General features: G+C 43.3%; 1 protein-coding gene across 2 annotated transcripts in view; it reads left to right on the top strand.

The window, feature by feature from the left end:
* Positions 1 to 6000, top strand: part of INTS6L (integrator complex subunit 6 like) — a 67813-nt gene that overhangs the window by 816 nt on the left and 60997 nt on the right. The window lies entirely within an intron of this gene.

Here is a 6000-nt window from a genome sequence, read left to right as displayed (position 1 = left end):
ACTCCGCCCTCTCCCCGCCCCCTACCGCCACCGCCCCCATCTCCCGCCCTCTGAGGCTTCCTCGCCTCCTTTTTCCCTTATCCCTCTTCCTCCTGCTCCCTCCCCTTCCTGCTGAGAGCGTGGCAGCGGGGCCACGGGGCCTTTGCCACGGCTGCTTTTTCACTTCTGTCGCCTGGAACCACCCCCACCCAATGACAAATCTGTCCTCCCTGCAAGCCTCCCCACGCCCAGGCCCGGAGAAAGGCTTTCTCTTTCTTCTCCGGAATTTGTCCGGTTACCTTAGTTACTGCTCCCTGGGATGATTGCAGCCCAGGCTCGAAGGGGTGGGGGCGGGATGCTGATCCCAAGCCACCTAAGCTAGGTATTTTAGACTTTGCCGGCCTATTTACATGTCAAAGGAGTTTGTGTGGGACACGTGGGGGGTTGGAGAAGGGGAGAAAGAAAGGGAGGGATGAACCGGCCGGTGCGAAGCGCCCAGAGGCATGTTCCAGAATTGGATTCCCGGGGTTCTGACCTGCAGGGGAAAAGGTGGGAAACCATCATTTCCTTGGGTTCATTTACATTCCTCTGGTGAAGAGATCTGGAAGGGCTTTGCTGACCACTGCTGGATCAGAGCGAGCTCAACTCAGGTCGACCTTGCCCCAACGTCCTGCTCGCATATATATTTGAAGTGTAAGAACTATAGATTACCACAAAACTATAAATTACCATACTCCCTGAAGCCTTTTGCGAGGCATCTTCTCTCCAAACCCTCCCCCCAGGATGATCTTAATAGTGCTGAGGAGGTGTCCTCTAGATGTATTGTAAGCCCTTTTCAGCAGAATCAAGTGTTTAATGACTGTAGCAGGCCAACCAAGGGTTGGCCATACATAGTGTTCCTTTGGAAAGAAGAAAACAAAGGCGAGGTTAATTTTTAATGCACTTGATGAAGTCACCCCCAAAAGTGTTCTGGCTTCATTGCATTGTTTTTCATTTTCCATTTTTCTCTTTAGAAAGATGGAGATAGATGGCTTTCAGAATTTCATAAGCTTTAAAAAATGTCAGTTTCCCCAAAGGGTGTGACCAGTTTTTTCCCCTCCAGAGAAAAGCAGATGTTTGCATGTCCGGAGTCTGGAGTTGCCCACTCTGCCTACCAGCACAGAGAGGAACCCATCATTTCTAGTGTGGACCATTAAGGTTTTGGTCCATGCCTTTTTTCTTTCTTTCTTCCTCTCTTTAAAAATGATATTTAATTAATAAAACTTAAATGGTTGTGTGTGCAGAATCCTTGGCAAAGAGAAAGTCTTTGCTCTAATAACCAGCACCAATGCACCCTTTCCCATAGCATTCTAAGTGCGTCCTGTTCCTTGGCATTCTGTTTTTTCCACCTATTTTATCTCATGGCTTTTTCCGGGTTGCTACATAATCTTCATGCTTACAATTTTTAGTGGCTGTGTAACTTATCCAGGGAATTTTTGAGACTCCAGATTGTTGTAGGAACTGGGTGGGAAAGAAAGATTTTGTTTTCAGTGGAAAGTTCATCCAGTAGCTGTTTATTCTGTCGTGTACTTACTACATTTTTTTTTAAAAGAAAAAAAAATCCTCCAGGTTGAATTTGATACATTTTATTTTCATATGTATGCCAGACACAGGGCAATGCTTCCTGGAATGCTCCAGCTTGACAATAATTAGATATTTTCTTAGTCTTTATGCTCGCCCAAGGTTATTCAGGTTTCCCATTTTAATCTTATGTGATAACTACATGTCCTAGGAAATGGTTTATGATCTGTACGGTGTTCTTGTCATTTTGCTAATGATAGGTCATATTTCCGGAACATTTTCCTTTTCCAAGGCTTTCAGTCACCCCCTCCTGCTCACCCCCACTCTTCCCTCCCCTCAGCCTGCGGTGATGGTTGGCTCTTTGGCATTTAGAATCTACCCAGTGTGAAAGGGTTGAAATTTTAGAGCGTCTGGTGATTTATATATATATGTTTTTAAATGTAGTCAAATGTTTCTCCTTCTAATGGCTTGGAGCCATACGTGTCTGTGGTCTGTCACACTGATTCTCAAATAGGTCTTTCTGCAATCGTCAGCAGGCATCTTAGTCCCTACTTAAAACTTCATTCTGTGTTAGAATTTTGAGGTTCTTTGGGATTGAGTGTGGAGCAGGGGGCTATTTTTTCTTCATCAAAATATTAGATAGATTTCTCTGCAGTTCATTTTTCTGCAGAATAATGAGAAGTGTGTTTTTAAATTTCTCTGAGGTGGGAGAGCCATTGTCTCGTCTTACAATAGCTGCTTCTTTGTCAAGTCTTGGTTACAACCACCTTTAAACACTGCAAAATGAGGGCGATATTTTACTAGAAAGCTCCTTGCTAATGGTGGTAAAACAGGCATGAGTTGTGAATTTGGATGGTGCGGGGGAGGATTTTCCCTAATAGGCATGTAAGTCTTCCCAGTATATCCACTTACAAGCTCGGACAATAAATCGCGTTGTGAAAAATTCACTGTGACTGGAATTTTTTCGTGCATTTATACTGTTATGTAGGTGAATCTAGCATTTCCCTGAAGACATAGTGCCAGTTGACTGCATACTTCATCGTACATGCCACATGATCTTTTAACATTGGTTATATCTGTTACCTGCAGTCACCTCTGCAGGGATGGCCTTTTATTTGTCCATCCATCGATTCTGACTCACAGTGACCCCACATGACAGAGTAGAACTCCCCAGTGGGGTTCCCCAGGCTGTCATCTTTAGAGAAGTAGACTGCCACAGCTTTCCCCTGCAGATCACTAGTGGTTTTGAGTTACCAACCTTTCCGTTTAGCAGCCTTCGAGCACCTAACCACTGTGCCACCACATGTTACATTGTAGAAACATTTTGTACACAGTGTTGCCAGTGTTAACACCACGTTTACACAATGATGTCTTTATGGTCTGCAAGCTGAAACACTTGATTGATAGTTTCACATTTGCAACGTGTTCTTTTAAAATGAATCTTTTTTAAAAAAACAGATTTTTAACCAAAAAAAGTTTCCTTTGTCAACTCATTCTTCACGGGCTTGACTGAAGTTCTGTCAGGTATGCTTTGTTTTGCTATGAATCACTACTTCTTTTTATGCCGTGAATAACAGAGGTAGGCTTCTTAACTACTGCTAACTTGGGGCAAATGGAATGTACCACGCAGAAAGTGAACCAGTCGACTGGGTACCCTATTGAAGAGAAAAGTGTTTATTTGAGTTAAGGTATAAGTATTCAGAGTAACTTCACATTTGAAACTGCTTCTCGACATGGTATCTTTTTATTGAAGGAAAAGCCGTCTTCAAATAAAATGGAGCTACTTTGCTAGAAATAGCAGAAGCACCCATATAGATAGTGGCCCGTGTGTGTGTGTGTGTGTGTGTGTGTGTGTGTGTAGGGGTATGTGTACATATACATATACATATTTCAAAGAAATATCCTGTCTGTAATTTAAACACACAAAGCAATGGAAAGTTTATAGATAGATAGATAGATAAATATTCCCTTGACTGTGGTGTCTTTTCACATCCGGTAGCTAGCTTTGCTTTTTGCTTATTTTGTCATTGTAGATCTGATTTGGGAAGTAAAATGACACTTTCTACAAAAAGATTTTTAACCAAGGACTAACTTGTCCAGATGCCCATGAAAATAATAAACAGACCTTATGTGGAGAAGGAGCCACTTACTCTTCAGGGCGGAGAGACTTGCGTTCTCAGAGGAAGCTAAGGAAGTGAGAGCCATCTGAGACAATGGAAGGTGCTTTGGGAACTCAGAAGGCCACATAGGCAGGGCATGGATTTTATGAAGAATTGTTTCCCTTGCAGATCTTGTTTCCTTTTTAGCCTGTCTCCGCTGACCATTTGAAACACAGAATTATAGTATTTTGAACTGCGAAAAGGGGAGCATTATTGGCAGAAAGCTGGGTTTTGTGGGCCAGGGAGTTAGTACCGTCTTTAGGTTGGAGTCTGGCTGGAAGTTGCCTGAGAGACTGCTTGTGGAGTCCTGCCTATTTTGAATCCTAAATCTTTCTTACATCTGGTCGTTCTTCATTTTTTTAAACAGATTTAGTGGCATATACTTCACAAATCATTCAATTCAATAGTTCAATCATAATATGAAGAGTTGGACAATCATCACCAGCATCTGTTCAGTCTTCCTCATTTCTCACCTGGGTCATTGTTGCAGCAACTGCTCAGTGAGTCCCCCTTCTTCCATCCTCACTCTCTCATCATTCTTCCTCCTCCCTGCCACCAGGTGGGGTGGTCATAATAGGAACTAAGGGGGGGGGGGGGAGTGAAGTGAATGTAAAGAAAATAAAAAGTCATCAACCTGCTAAAAGTCCCTCAGTGGCATTTCAGGATGAAACCCAAACTGCTTAGTGTAGCCTCCAAGGCCCTTCATGATCTGTCCCTGCCTTACCTTTCCAATCCTCTCTCCTTATGAACCTCAGGCTCCAGCCTTTCTGAGTAATGAGGCCTCTTGTCCACATTCGTGACGCTTCCCGCATCTGCTTTAGTACACATGTGCTTGAAACAAATGCAGATTGACCTGGCGTGCCTCAGCTCTGCATTGTGCATTCTCAAAAATCTCCCTCCCCCACTGCCCCATCCACTCTCCGAGCAGGGTGGCCACTCTCTCTGTGACCCCATAGCAGTGTGTCCATACCTTAACTATAGCACTGGACACATCGTTACTAAAAAAACCAAACTCACTGCCCTCAAGTCATTTCTGACTCGTAGTGAGTGACCTTATAGGACAGGATAGAACTGCCCTGGTGGCTTTCCGAGATTTCAATGCTTTGTGGGAGTAGAAAGCCGTGTCTTTCTCCCACAGAGCAGCTGGTGGTTTCAAACTTCATACATTGCATTTAGGAGTCCAACTTGTAACCACTACACCACCAGTGCTCCTATTGGGCATGTTAGATGGGGATTCTTAGGGTTCATATTGGCCACTCTAATGTGAGTTCTCTACTGGCATGTTTTTGGATGTCTCCATATTTTTTTTTCTTTTGTCTTAGTTTGGTTCCTTGCCCCGCTCCCCTCCCACCTCTCCCTCCGCCCCCCTCCACTGGCCACGTGCACCAGGTCTTTCCCCAGGGTGGATTTCAGGTATAGGAGCCCGGGCGTGCCCAGATATCAGCTTGAAGCTGGCAGCGAGCTCAGCCTTGGGAGTCGGGTTAAAGTAACTGTCAAGCAGCTGTCTCCTCCTCCCCTCCTCTTCCCTCCCCTCCAGTCCTCTCCTCTCCCCTCCCGAGTCGGATGTCTCCATATTTGTACCCAAAGGAGTGACTAGATTTTACTAGGTATTCAATGCATGGAAAAAAAGGATCTCAAGCCATTCCAAGAAGCTTCAAAGAGTTCGTGGAAAATTTCCATCCTCTTTAAATTTCAGTTTTCAAGAGGAGATGATACCAAGGGCTCAATAGAAAGTAAATGTCTAGAAAAGAATGATGACAACATATGTACAAATATACCTGAAACAATTGATGTAAGGATTGTTCATCGAGTTGTAAGAGTCCCAATAAAATGATCTTTTAATTAAAAATTTTTTTTCATTTCTCATGAACTTTTTGAAGTCCTCCTCACTTATAGGTAAGTATGCAATACCTTCAGCCCCCTCCAATTTCCACTATGCTTTCCCAGAGGGTAATCGGTATGAACATTTTGATAGGCTTCTGTAATATTTAGTCATTTTCATTTAGGTTCAGGTTGATCATGTGATAGAATTGTTTTTTTATAAGATAAAAATGTACCCTCTGTTTCCTTTTGTTAAAACCAGTGAAGTATAGCTTACATACAGTAAAATGCACAAATCATAAGTGAACAACAGGATGCATTGTCAATATTTCTGAAGTCATGTAGCCACTGCCTCAGGGCAGAATAAAGCACATGTCTGTCTGTCACCCTTGAAAGTACCTCATGCTTCTTCCTGTAATTCCCCCTCCCCTCTAATTTGTCTTGCCTTTTATCACCATGGTAAATAATGTGATAAACTTGG

Source organism: Echinops telfairi, unplaced genomic scaffold (genome assembly GCF_000313985.2).
Source record: "Echinops telfairi isolate 266 unplaced genomic scaffold, ASM31398v2 ScPeMD7_20;HRSCAF=75, whole genome shotgun sequence".
NCBI lineage: Eukaryota > Metazoa > Chordata > Mammalia > Afrosoricida > Tenrecidae > Echinops > Echinops telfairi.
The sequence above is the reverse complement of the archived record's forward strand: the minus strand, read 5'-3'. Positions and strand labels throughout refer to the sequence as shown.